The sequence below is a fragment of the Triticum aestivum genome, chromosome 7D (genome assembly GCF_018294505.1).
Source record: "Triticum aestivum cultivar Chinese Spring chromosome 7D, IWGSC CS RefSeq v2.1, whole genome shotgun sequence".
NCBI classification, from domain to species: Eukaryota; Viridiplantae; Streptophyta; class Magnoliopsida; order Poales; family Poaceae; genus Triticum; species Triticum aestivum.
In genome coordinates this window covers 1,182,766-1,197,488 of record NC_057814.1, presented here as the reverse complement: position 1 = coordinate 1,197,488, position 14,723 = coordinate 1,182,766, and the positions used below count along the sequence as shown (strand labels likewise).

The 14,723-nt window shown below is 47.1% G+C and overlaps 1 pseudogene; it reads right to left on the bottom strand.

Annotated features, from left to right (window-relative positions):
- Window positions 1–862: 862 nt before the first annotated feature.
- Window positions 863–7,374, bottom strand: LOC123167927 (protein SRG1-like; annotated as a pseudogene).
- Between the last annotated feature and the right edge of the window lie 7,349 nt (window positions 7,375–14,723).

The following is a 14,723-nucleotide window of genomic DNA, read 5'->3' as shown; positions in this document are numbered from 1 at the left end:
AGTATGAAAACAAAATGGAATGGTGAAGATCACTTGTGTTCATGAAATTATCATGGAGACATTTTCTACTATGTGTAGAATATATGAGCAATTTTCCATGAATGGGGTTAAGACTAAACTTCCTTACCCCACTTGTCATGCATGAATGGGCCATATGGACCTATGAGATTTTCCTAAGGATTATGTTAAACAATAAATGGGCTAGGCCCAATAATAACACTACAATTTGTTCAATGTTTTGATCACTAGTTAAGGACCCCTCCTTAGCGGCGTTCTAGTTGAACATCTAGTAATGGAACATCTATAAATGTCCTATCGCATGCAGTTTGACAAACTTAGTAGTTGCTCTGTTTCGAGCGACCAAATGCATGCAGTTTTTTTTTCAGGACCCTTGGTTCATCAAAAGACAAGAATCACTCGATCTTTGTGCACTGAGTATCACGATAGTTGGTGGTGAGTACAACGGTCTTCGTGCACTGAAATTCTGGCAATAAAATTCAGAATCACTCAATCTTCATATGAAAGAATCCAGCAACAACAACAACTCGTAATCAAATGTATGTATTACCCGCACAAAATTATGTAATATACTATCAAATACGTTTCCCAAACATTCTTTTGAACTCAAGACAAATACATAAAAGTTAGAAAAAAAACAAACAACACAGCAGCACCGGACAATCTGGTTGTTAGCTAAGCGTTGAATTGAAGAAAGGCAATTATATTACAGATAAAACCCTCACTCATAGAACAGAAACCATCTCTTAATTTATTATCCTTATATAGGCAATCCCTGCTAAAACTCCGTAAATAAACTAATTAAAACATTGAACTTTTATTTTTTTCAGGGTCTTGACGAATCTCTTCACTTGACTTACGAATAAATAACATTCAAAGAGCCCAACTAAGAACTTTTCAGTTGAGAAAAAGAAACGAAATCCTTGGCCTTGATTTTCCCATATCTTGGTGGTCGGTTGTCATCCAGCAAACTAGGCGCCGGCTCCAGCACCGTTTCCGCATCCACAGCATAAAACCTGGCCAGTGAAAGCCTCTCTTTGTTGGCATTCGTCACCACCCTGTGAAGCGGGCTCCTAAAGATTCCGTTGGTCATTATCTGCATGCGTCAAATATTTACTTACATACAAGACAACAAAGGAATATTGAAGGATTCAGGAAATATATAGGATAAACACAGCTGATCATAGATTATTCAAGAGAACAATTGCTTATCTTCATACCTCCATGCAGTCTGCTACGTTAATCACCAACGTATAAGGCTTGGCTGGAACATTGTACCATGTCCCACCCCTCTCAACTTGCAAGCCACCGACGTCTTGGTCGACAAAAAGGATGGTAAGGAGACCACCATCAGTGTGAGACCTCCGGCCCAAAACTAGGTCAGGCCTGGGGCATGGAGGGTAGTAGTTGAATCTAGCAAACCCAGAAGCCTTGTTTGATATTTGGTTGACGAAGTAATCCTCATCAAGGTCGAGGAGCTTGGCTATTGATCGCAAGATAAGGTCTCTTATTCTCTTGGTTCTTGATGCGTACTCATGAAGCACATCCCTGTATGTGTGTAGAAATTAAGAGAATATAGCTTACATTTTGGAACGAAGGGTAAATTAAGGAGTAGGTGACTAATAACCTGAAAGATTCCGGGTGAGTGGGTCACTTGGCGAAATTCCTCTCATCTTCTGGCTCCACTCTCTGTCAGAGGAAATCCCAGAACACACACACGCACGCGAGGTGGATTCAGACTCTTCTCTGAAGAGACACGGACGAACCGAACGAAATTTCAGAGAGGAGACAGAGTCATTTGGCGACGCGCACACCGCAACGTCTTTTCTGTTTGACCTTTTATTCAGATAAGCAACAGTACATCCGAAAACCATGCCCACGATGCACTTCATCCGCGCCATCCCACGGTGGCAATCGTGGCCAAGTCCTCGCACGTTTACAGGAAACAAACTAATTGAAAACTATCCTATGACCAGGACCAAGCCACAACGTGAACTCAGAGCACGTTTCTGACTTTATTACATAAGTTTAAACTGAAACTAAATAGACATCTTCAGGTCTGTCAGGTTTAACATAACATTTCACCCCTTTAAACATGGTCCTGAACTCACCTCAAGCACTCCTATTTTCTCTTTCAACACCTGAAACTGAAACCTTGGGAGGGCTTTAGTCAGGATGTCTGCATGTTGCTCTCCAGTACTGACGTGCTCCACCTCAATCTTTCCTTCCTCAACACATTGTCTGACGAAGTGGTAGCGCACATCAATGTGTTTGCTTCTTTCATGGAACACAGGATTTTTACACAGTGCAATAGCCGATTGATTATCCACTTTGATCTTGACCTTGGCTTGCTCATAGCCTAGCAATTCTTCAACTAATCTTGCTAGCCACACTCCCTGACAAGCAGCAGAAGCAGCAGCCACATATTCTGCCTCACATGATGATTGAGCGACAATCTTCTGTTTCTGAGTCATCCAAGACACTAGGCAATTGCCATAGTAGTACAGCACCCCCGTAGTGCTTTTCCGATCATCAATGTCGCCTGCGTGGTCACTGTCAGAGTAACCCAACAGTTGTGGTTTTCCTTCAGTTTTCTTGTAGCTACAGCCCAAACTGAGTGTGCCTTTCACATATCTTAATATGTGTTTTACTGCTGTTTTATGATCCTTGGTTGGCCTTTCCATGAATCTGCTGACATATCCAACTGCAAAGCTGAGATCTGGTCTTGTGTGCAACAAATACCTTAAACTCCCAACTATGCTTCGATATTCAGTTGGATCAACTTCCTCAGCCTGACTTGTTCTCGACAGTTTCAGTCTTGGCTCCATAGGTGTGTGACTTGCATTACAGTTTGTCATCCCCATCTTTTCAAGTATCCGTGAAGCATAGCCAGTTTGACAAAGAGTAATGCCCTTCTCTGATTGCTTTACCTCTATGCCCAAGTAATAGCTCAATAGACCCAAATCTGTCATGCTGAACCTGAATTTCATCTGCCTTTTGAAATCCTCAATGGCTTGCTCACTTCCTCCTGTGATGACTAGATCATCCACATACACACCCACAATCAGTGCAGAACCACCTGCTTTCTTCCTGTACAGACCAGACTCTGAAGGACACTTTTCAAAGCCTAGTTCAGAGAGTGTTGCATCCAGCTTGGAGTTCCATGCCCTTGGCGCTTGTTTGAGCCCATACAACGCCTTGTGCAAGCGATACACCTTACTGTCCTTCCCTTCTATCTCATGGCCTGGCGGCTGGGTCACATATACCTCTTCAACCAGATCACCATTTAGGAAGGCCGACTTGACATCCATTTGGTGTATTTTCCATCCAAACTGAGCTGCAAGTGCAATTAGTAGCCTGACAGATTCTAGACGAGCTACAGGTGCAAACACTTCCTCATAATCAATACCTTGTCGCTGAGCATACCCCTTTGCGACTAGCCTTGCCTTGTGCTTGACAACCTTGCCGTGTGGATCTTTCTTCAACTTATAGACCCATTTTACCCCAATTGGCTTGTGTCCTCTTGGCAGGTCACACAACTCCCAAGTATGGTTTTCCTCTATTGATGCCAGTTCCTCCTTCATGGCCCTTTTCCAACACAGTTCTCCAAGTGCCTCAACATGGCTTGAAGGTTCTTCCAAACCGAACAGACATAGCCCTGCATCAGCCTGTTTTATTTCTATGGTTCTTCATAGATCTCCTCGAGCAAGCGCTCGCCTTGTGGACCCAGCGATGGCTCGGTATATGGTGTGCCTGGAGATGCTTGGATGTGAGTTGGGGTCACAGGAGAGCTCTCCAAATCGATCGGAATAGCGACACCATCGTTTGCTTGCCGAGTCTTGAAGGTCTGTCGAGGCGCTGCAGGAGATTTCGTTGCCGTGGCAGCGCTTTCCGCTACGTCTACAATCTCTTTTGAATCTTGCTCGTTCGGATAGAACACAACAAAAGAATCTGGATCTTTTTCTTCAACTAACTCCAAAGAGCTCCAATTCCATGGCCTATCTTCTTCAAACACCGCATCCCGTGTGATGACCAGCTTCTTGCTCTCTGGATCATACATGCGATAGGCCTTTGATCCGGTTTCATATCCAATCATCACCATTTGCTTGCTTCTGTCAGCTAGTTTGGTCTGTCCCGGCCCAACTTTCTTCACATGAGCGGTGCAACCAAATGTACGCAGGTGTTGCACAGAGGGCTTTCTCTCATGCCATGCCTCATAGGGTGTCATCCCTTTCACACTCTTTGTAGGAGCTCGGTTCAGCAGGTACACAGCGGTAGTCACGGCTTCACCCCAAAACCTTGCAGGCATGCCCATACTCTTGAGGAGGCTCCTCGCCATCCCCACGACGGTTTGATTTCTTCTCTCAACCACCCCATTGTGCTGAGGTGTATAGGGTGCTGTCCTGAAATGCTTGATGCCGTGGCGTTCACAGTAATCAACGAACTCGGCAGAGGTGAATTCGCCACCCCTGTCAGTGCGCAGCGCCTTTAGTTTCAGGTTCTTCTCAACCTCAGCTGCAATCTGCACTTTCTTGATGGCTTCCAATGCCTCATCCTTACTACGCAGCAACACAATCCACATGTATCGAGAATAGTCATCGACCAGAAGCAGAAAGTAACGCTTACCACCTGGGGTCGGAGGTGTGATGGGTCCACAGAGATCCCCATGCCATAGGTCTAGCTGTTTAACTGCTCGGTATGCTGCTTGTGCCGGGAACGGAAGTCGTTTCTGCTTTGCAATCATACAACCATCACACACCTGATTGACTTGCTTGAGCTGCGGCATTCCTTCGACCATCTCCTCGGCTGCCAGTGCACAGAGTGAACGGAAATTTACATGCCCGTACCTCATGTGCCACAACCACGCATCTTCCTTTGCGTGTGCAAGCAAACAGACCGGCTCCGACGGTTGGATGTTGAGAATATACATGCGATTGCCAGTTCGAGGCACTCTTGCGAGCACATTTCTCTGTCTGTCCCAAACTATCATCACACCGTTCTCCCCTGAGTACTTGCATCCATTCTCATCTAACTGACCAAGGCTAATGATGTTGTTCTTCAGTCTGGGTATGAAGTAAACATCTGACAGTATGCGATGCTCCCCTGTCAGGCACTTCATCAGCACTGCTCCACGTCCAACTATTTCCACTGCAGAGCCATCCCCAAAGCGCACTTTTCCACGCACTGACTGATCCAACTCAACAAACTTCTCTGAATTACCTGTCATGTGATTGCTGGCTCCTGTGTCTAGGTACCAGGATGTGTCCTGGCTCCCTGTGAGCTTGGGCACCACTTTCTCCTCATTGAGGAACACCTGTTGTGTCGGTTCTGGTTCAGACATTGTGAGCTCACAAACTTCCATCATGAGAAGCCCGGGGTCATCTTCATCCTCTGCTTGAGCAAAGTTTGCATTCTCCTTCTTGGGCTCCGGGCAATCAGACCTGAAATGCCCTGTTTCATTGCAATTGAAACATCTCACCTTGGTTATGTCAAACTTGCGGTGTTTTTTCTGCTTGCCGCGGTCACTGCTCTCACCGCGTCCAGCCTGCCCACCGTCGGCGCGGTCACCACGCCCACGGCCACGCCCGCGGCCGCCACCACGGCCGCGTCCGCCACCACTGCTGCTTGCACCTGGTGCGCTTTTCTTACCCTTCATCAACTGTTCCAGAGCCTGAGTCATGAGCATGAGCTGATCGTCCTTGCTGCCAGACTGACGACGCCGGCCTCTCTGATTTTCCTCGAAGGCAGCCAGACGTCCGACAGCCTCAGCCACGGACATCGTCGAGAGATCGCCCCACTGCTCGATGGTGTTGATGATGTCGCCGAACCGCGCAGGAACGGCATTGAACAGGGTTTCGACCACCGTCTCATCGGTGATCTTCTCACCGAGGGACCGGATCTCCCCGACAAGAGTCATCATCTTCTGGGCAAACGCCGATACGGACTCGCCTTCGCCCATTTCCATCCGATCCAACTGCCTCTTGAGCTGCTTGATCCGCGCCTTCTTGACGCGATCCTCACCGACGCGCATGCGCCGGATCGCTTCCCAGGCTTCGTGGGCCGTCTGACAGTCGCCCACAGCCATCATCACCGGGTCGGGTACGGACTGTGACAGAGCAGCGAACGCCTCATCGTCCTTGACCTGATCGAATTCGGCCGTGCCCTCCAACGCCGGCCACACACCGAACGGACGGAGGAGCACCTTCATCTTCATCGCCCACAGACCATAGTTAGAGTCTGTGAGCATGGGATACTGGATCGGGACACCACCAGACCTCGCCGGCGTGCGCTGCACGACCGCCATGCCTTCGTCGCCGGCTCTCTTCGGGGGCGGCGTGTACTTTTCACCGCCTCCGCTGGTGTCGTCCTTCTTCGGCGAAGTACTCATCGCCGATCACCGCCGCCACAACTGCAATCTCCGCCGCCGTGCTCCGCCTCCGTGAAACCTGGCTCTGGTGCCAAATGTCAGAGGAAATCCCAGAACACACACACACGCACGCGAGGTGGATTCAGACTCTTCTCTGAAGAGACACGGACGAACCGAACGAAATTTCAGAGAGGAGACAGAGTCATTTGGCGACGCGCACACCGCAACGTCTTTTCTGTTTGACCTTTTATTCAGATAAGCAACAGTACATCCGAAAACCATGCCCACGATGCACTTCATCCGCGCCATCCCACGGTGGCAATCGTGGCCAAGTCCTCGCACGTTTACAGGAAACAAACTAACTGAAAACTATCCTATGACCAGGACCAAGCCACAACGTGAACTCAGAGCACGTTTCTGACTTTATTACATAAGTTTAAACTGAAACTAAATAGACATCTTCAGGTCTGTCAGGTTTAACATAACACTCTCAAATGCAAGCGGTCGTTCCAGCTCAGGCCCTGATCCTGGGGGGTCACTACTTTGTCATTTCCATAGCCTTCCATCTCAAAGTGCTTGCCGACTATCAAGTTGTTGTATTTCTGTTTTTCTTCAGACGGTTGCCTTAAGAAGTCTCTCGACGCACTCATCATGACATCCATAAGGGACTCCTCGATTCCATGATTGGTCGCCTAGGCAAAAACCTCGGCAAAAGTTGAACAATTTTAGGTAGAAGAAACTAATTAAGGGTGCACACGCGCGCTCACCAGGAAGAGGCCCCGGGTCTTTAGAGTTGCCCGGAGCTTGTCGGCCTCGTCGGCGGCGGTTGTCAGCCGGCAAAGATCGATGAGAGGGATGGGCTTCGGCATCTCATCTGCTGCCAGCACCTCATCAACCATGTACTGTGGCGGCGGCTCCTTGGCGGTCACCGCCAGCTCTTGCACCGTTGTGTGCACCAGCGATATATCCATCTCGTCAGAGGTAGCCATTTTGTTCTAGTCTTGGGTAAATAGCGGGCTATGCCACTTTGATCAAGGTGAGTAAATGAAAAAAAAAAATCTGCCATCTATATAACATACATATACTTGACAATTGACATATAACAACTATCATCCATATTTGGAAAAAAGAACCGCTAGCTAGGGGAAAGGAAATGCATTACAATTTATTTTCTTGCGGGTGAAAATGCATTACTACATTTTTTACGAAGAATAAAAGATGCACTACAGATTTACTCCCACTGAAAGCGTATCGCCGGAAATCCTGAAATAAATCCAGGAATAATGCGAGCACCAGGATTTGAACCCTGATGGGTTGGGGATACCACTGTCCACCTAACCATCTCAACCACAGGTTGGTTCGCGATTTTTGCTTACTGATTCATTGGTGATCGGCAAAGAAACTGTAGCCATGCACTAGTAGAAAACAGGGCTTTCATTCGAGCATGGCAAGCCCATTAGTCCCGGTTCAGTCACGAACCGGGACCCATGGGGGCATTCGTCCCGGTTCGTGAGCCCAGGGGGCCGGCCGGGGCCTCGTGGGCATTGGTGCCGGTTCGTATGGAACCATTTGTCCCGGTTCGAGCCACGAACCGGGACTAATGGTCCTCGCTCCTGGCCCACAACCATTGGTCCCAGTTCTTGGCATGAACCGGGACAGAAGGCCCGGATTTAGTACCGGTTCATGCCACGAACCGGGACCAATGAGGTGCCTATATATACCCCTCGCCCGCGAGCAGAGCACTCCAGTGCTCTGTTTTTCTCTGGCCGGCGAGGGGAGGGCTTTGTGGTGCTCTAGCTCACCTCCTATGCACATGAGGTGTTCGATGAAATGCCCGAGCCACACTAGTTAAGCTTTGTCCTCTCGAAGCTCGACCTCAAAGCTCCATTTTCCTCGAGATTTGTCTAGGTTTAGCGGCCCATCACGTCCCATTCCCGTCTTCACCGCGTCGACCGCCCGCGCCGATCTCGTCGCCGGCACCACCGTGGTGAGCCTCTTGTTCTTATCTTCTTTTTGAAAGAAAAAATTCTTACTTTAGATAGATACTTGTCTAATTTTCTTACTATTTTATTCCTTCTTATTACATAGTGCGATGGTTTTGGTATCCGCCCCCGTCGGCCCTCGTCCTGTCTATGATTCGGATGTGGTATATATTATCTTTTTATAACTATTTGATTCATTTATTGTTTATGACAAATATACCGACCAGCGTGACATAGATTTTATTTATCTAGGAGGTGGTTGAACCGGAAATTCTAACCGACCCTATTGTCGAGAGGTTAAATTTAGTTGAAGAAGAAAACAATTACTTGAAGGAAAAAATAAAAAAAATTGAGGAGGAGAAGATGATGTTGGAGTTGCATGTTGTGGATGTCGTCGATGATCACAAGATCAAGATGGATGCAATGCGCTTGAAGATTAGAAAGATTAGAAAATATGCCATTCATACCGAGGCTTGGTATCATTATGCCGTTGGATCAATTGTTACCTTGGTTGCGATTATGATTGCATTTGTTTTCGCATTGAAATGTTTTACATATTTTCAATGTATGGTTTAATTAATTAGATGCTCTGGAGAGCTATATATATGTTGTTAGATGAGAACTATGTATGTACTTTGGTTCTAATGTGATGATGAACTTCTATTAATTTGGTCACTTAATTATCTATTCATGATGTTCTGTAATGGTTTTTGACACACTTAATTATATATAATGCACGCAGATGAACCGGCAATGGATGTACGGTGACAGACACACCTCCGAGTACATTAAGGGCGTGCATGATTTTCTCGAAGTGGCTGAGGCAAACAAGCAGAATGGTTTTATGTGTTGTCCATGCCCTATATGTGGGAATACGAAGTCTTACTCTGACCGAAAAATCCTTCACGCCCACCTGCTTTACAAGGGTTTCATGCCACACTATAATGTTTGGACGAGGCATGGAGAAATGGGGATTATGATGGAAGACGGCGAAGAAGAAGAGGACAATGACAACTATGTGCCCCCTGAATACGGTGATGCTGCTACGGGGGAAGCTGCTGAAGATCAAGAGGAACCAGACGATGTGCCCAATGATGCTGCAAGGGGGGAAGCTGCTGAAGATCAAGAGGAACCAGTGCCCGATGATGATGATCTCCGTCGGGTCATTGTCGATGCAAGGACGCAATGCGAAAGTCAAAAGGAGAAGCTGAAGTTCGATCGCATGTTAGAGGATCACAAAAAAGGGTTGTACCCCAATTGCGAAGATGGCAACACAAAGCTCGGTACCGTACTGGAATTGCTGCAGTGGAAGGCAGAGAATGCTGTGCCTGACAAAGGATTTGAGAAGCTATTGAAAATATTGAAGAAGAAGCTTCCAAAGGATAACGAATTGCCCGACAGTACATACGCAGCAAAGAAGGTCGTATGCCCTCTAGGATTGGAGGTGCAGAAGATACATGCATGCCCTAATGACTGCATCCTCTACCGCGGTGCGTACAAGGATCTGAACGCATGCCCGGTATGCGGTGCATTGCGGTATAAGATCAGACGAGATGACCCTGGTGATGTTGACGGCGAGCCCCCCAGGAAGAGGGTTCCTGCGAAGGTGATGTGGTATGCTCCTATAATACCACGGTTGAAACGTCTGTTCAGAAACGAAGAGCATGCCAAGTTGATGCAATGGCACAGTGAGGACCGTAAGAAAGACGGGAAGTTGAGAGCACCCGCTGACCAGTCGCAGTGGAGAAAAATCGAGAGAAAGTACTGGGCTGAGTTTGCAGCTGACCCAAGGAACGTATGGTTTGGTTTAAGCGCGGATGGCATTAATCCTTTCGGGGAGCAGAGCAGCAATCACAGCACCTGGCCGTGACTCTATGTATGTATAACCTTCCTCCTTGGATGTGCATGAAGCGGAAGTTCATTATGATGCCAGTTCACATCCAAGGCCCTAAGCAACCCGGCAACGACATTGATGTGTACCTAAGGCCATTAGTTGAAGAACTTTTACAGCTGTGGAATGGAAACGGTGTACGTACGTGGGATGAGCACAAATAGGAGGAATTTAACCTGCACGCGTTGCTGTTTGTAACCATCAACGATTGGCCCGCTCTCAGTAACCTTTCAGGACAGACAAACAAGGGATACCACGCATGCACGCACTGTTTAGATGACACTGAAAGTATATACCTGGACAAAAGCTGGAAGAATGTGTACCTGGGCCATCGTCGATTTCTTCCGACCAACCATCAATGTCGAAAGAAAGGCAAGCATTTCAAACGCGAGGCAGATCACCGGAAGAAGCCCGCCATGCGTATCGGTGATCACGTACTTGCTATGGTCAATGATTTACACGTAATCTTTGGAAAGGGTCCCGGCGGACTAGCTGTTCCGAATGACGCTGAGGGACACGCACCCATGTGGAAGAAGAAATCTACATTTTGGGACCTACCCTACTGGAAAGAGCTAGAGGTCCGCTCTTCAATCGACGTGATGCACGTGACGAAGAACCTTTGCGTGAAGGACATGTCTACCAGACCGAGGAAAAGAAAAGATAAGGAAGCGAATACATCATACGATGAGCCAAAGCGGCACATAGTTCTTTCAGAAAAAAGGGACATTGTGGGAGTGGAGGGCAAGACAGACATGTCTGAAGATTATGAAAAGTTTCATGAAATTCCTCCCTTCAAAGTCAAGGCTGACCCAAGCATCCTGATAAACGATGAAGATTATCCATGGTTACGGCGCAATAAGCAAATGACACAAGCGAAGAAAAAGTGAAGACTTTCTCCCGCAACTATTATGATGATACCATGCCAACTTTGTAATAGACAAGTATGATACCATTGTCCGTTTTGTACAAGAAGTGCATCTAGTTTTTGCCGTAACCCTCTCAACTTTCTTGCACATGCTATGTGGATGAAATGATGATACCATGCCAACTTTCAACCTTTTTAGAGTTCATCTGAAATGCTTTATAAGCCCTGAGTGCAGAGAGGTTAGGCCCGTAAGCCTGCTTTAGAGAGGAGCTCGATAGCTCAGGCGCACCGCACCTTATAAACAGGTGCGGCTCTCTCTTAGCTAGCGAGGTGGGACTAAACTCACCACCACGCCGCTGTGCAAGGCCATTGGTCCCGGTTGGTGGCACGAACCGGGACCAATTCCACCCTTTGGTCCCTGTTGGTGCCACGAACCGGTACTAATGAGGCTGTGGTCCCACGAGCACCTTTAGTACCTGTTCGTGCCACGAACCGGTACTAGAGTTTCTTACTAGCTAAGCAGTTTTTTAGTCCCACCTCGCTAGCTGAGAGGCACTAGGAGCTGTTTATAAGCCCTGAGGGCAGAGACGATGAAGAAGAGGCGTAATGCTCACGTTGCTTAGCTTCAAGCCTTGAGGAATAAGGTAGACTGCATCGAGCTATGTGCAGTGCAGTCTACACTATTCCGAAAGGCTTGAAGCAAATCAACGCGCATTGCACCTCTTTTTTATTTTTAATCATTAAAAGCAAAAAGAATTTTCATAAAGAACTTTTTTTGATAGAAACTTTAATAGCAGAAAGAATTATCATAAAGTAAAATAAATAAGTAATTAGAAACAAAATAAAATAAAATAAATAAGTTTTTTGTTGTAAGTAGAAACAAAACAAAATAAATATAGCAAAAAAGAAAACAAAAAAACTAAATACAGCAAAAAGAATTTTCATAAAGAACCAATGGCACTAATAGAAAGTTTATATTTTTTTCTAAAACTAATGGCACTAACAAACAGTTTATAATTTTGCTGACCTAAAAGCAAAAAGAATTAAAAAAATAAAGCAAAAAACAAAAGAAAATAAATAATGCAAAAACCAGAACCAAAAAACTGGAATTTTTTTTAAAAAACTGCCACCTATTGGGCCACCACGGCCTGAATACGACTAGAAACCCAACCTGGGCCAGGATTCAGGCCCGCAGAAGGCCCAATAGGCCAACAGACAGCATAGTGTGACATTAGGCTCGTAAGCCTGCATTTGAGAGGAGCTCGAGAGGGCAGCCGCAGTGGGGCTTATAAACCACTCCGAGCCCCTCTCAACTAGCGAGGTGGGACTAAACTTTTGGCCGCGGGCAACGCAAGGCCTTTGGTCCCGGTTGGTGCCACCAACTGGGACCAATGCCCCCCCCTTTAGTCCCGGTTGGTGCCACCAACCGGGACCAAAGGACGCCGCTTCCCGCCCTTTGGGCTGCTGAAAAGGGGCCTTTGGTCCCGGTTGGTGGCACCAACCGGGACTAATGCCCACCTTTAGTCCCAGTTGGTGCCACGAACCGGGACTAAAGGCTTTGCTATATAAGTCCACACTTAGGAAATTTTCGAGATACCTCGCCAGTTGCCCCCGACGCCGCCAGGCTGCCCGTGCTCGCCGTCGCCGCCCGCTCCTCGTCGCCGTCGCCCCGCGCCCTTGCCTCGACGGGTCGCCGCCCGGTGCTCGTCGCCGTCGCCCTGCCCCCATGCGCCGCCCCGCCTCGTGCTCCCCTGCTCGCGCGCGCCGCCTCAGCGCCCCGAGCCCCCCTGCCCGGCCCGCGCGTGCTCGCCGGCGCCCTCGCCGCCCCCGCCCCGTCCCGCCCTCGCCGCCCCCGCCGTCGCCATCGTCCTAGCCGCCCCCGCTGTGAGAGCCGCCGCCCCAGCTTTGTTTTTTTATTAGTTAATTGTTTTTTGATCATATATATATAATGTATATGTGTATGTATGTGGCTATATGTTTTTGTTCGTATGTGGCTATATGTTTTTTTATTAGTTTAATTTTTTTGTTCATATGTGATGTATATGTGTATGTGGCTATAATGTATATGTGAACAAAAAACATTTGTATGTATGTAGATGTTCAAAATGTATGAATATATATGTCAAAAATGTTTTTTTGTTCATAGAAAGTTTTTTGTTCATATATAGAAAGTTTTTATATATGAAAATGGATATATATTCGATATATATGAGAAATGATGATCCACATGGAAAAGTTTTATATATGCAAAAGTTACAATTTTAGAAAAGTTTTATATATCTAGCTAGGAAGGGAAGAAGAAGAAAAAGAAGGATAGGAAAGAAGAAAATAAGAAGAGGAAAGAAAGAAGAAGAGGAGAGGAAGAAGAGGAGAAATAAATAAGAAGAGGAAAAAAGAAGAAAAAGAAGAGGAGAAGGAGAAAGGAATAGAGATATTTTTTCTTCTTCTCCTCTATTCCTTTCTCCTTCTCCTCTTTTTTTTCTTCTTTTTTTTTCTTCAATCCTCTTCTCTATTCCTTTCTTCTTCTCTCCTCTTTTTATTTCTTCTTCGTTTTCTTATGTTTTATGGGTCTGTCGTCGTCGATATATACCCCTCCCGATAACTTCAACACGAGGGGGGATAACTTCAACACGAGGGGGGGTCGATATACCCCCTCCCCGATAACATTATTTTCCCGTGTATATATGTCGTCGTTGTCGATATAACCCCCTCCTGATAACTTCAACACGTGGGGGGGGGGTCGATATACCCCCTCCCCGATAACATTATTTTCCCGTGTATGTATGTTGTCGTTGTCGATATTACCCCCTCCCGATAACTTCAACACGAGGGGGGATAACTTCAACACGAGGGGGGGTCGATATACCCCTTCCTCGATAACATTATTTTCCCGTGTATGTATGTCATCGTTGTCGATATAAAACCCCCTCCCGATAACTTCAACACGTGGGGGGGGGGGGGCGGTCGATATATACCCCCTCCCCGATAACATTATTTTCCCGTGTATGTATGTCGTCGTTGTCGATATATATAACTCCCTCCCAGATAACTTCGACATGATGGACGGTCGATATGTATACCCCCTCTCGACCGTGAAAACTTATACCACGGGAGCACCCCCCGGCCCTCTCGCTCGACCAAAACTCTCGAGGACACCCAAACCCTAGAAAAAAACGATGTCGGTCTCCTACCCCCTCCCGCCGCGCCCCTACCCTTGAAGCGTTGCCTAGGCCACCCCAAACCCGGAATAAGCTAGGTCTACGTTTGCACTAATATATCCACCTGCTGTCATGTTTGTGTAATAATTGCCATGTTGTAATATTTGCATAAACAATGGAGCACGGACAAGATGAGCAAGCAGAAGAGGTGTTGGGGGACATAATCTTAGCCGGAGGTGATATCTTGTCGTATCTTAACGACAATGATGGTCTGGAAGAACAGGGTGAAGAAGCAGGCTGCGGTGATCGAAGAGTGGAGGAGGAAAGACATGATTATGATGGCTCCGGTGACCCAATGCTGGTGCAAGAAGGAGCCCGTGGTGACGGCTCCGGTGACCGAACAGAGTCTGGCCAGGTAAATATATTAGTTAAGCCTGTGCTG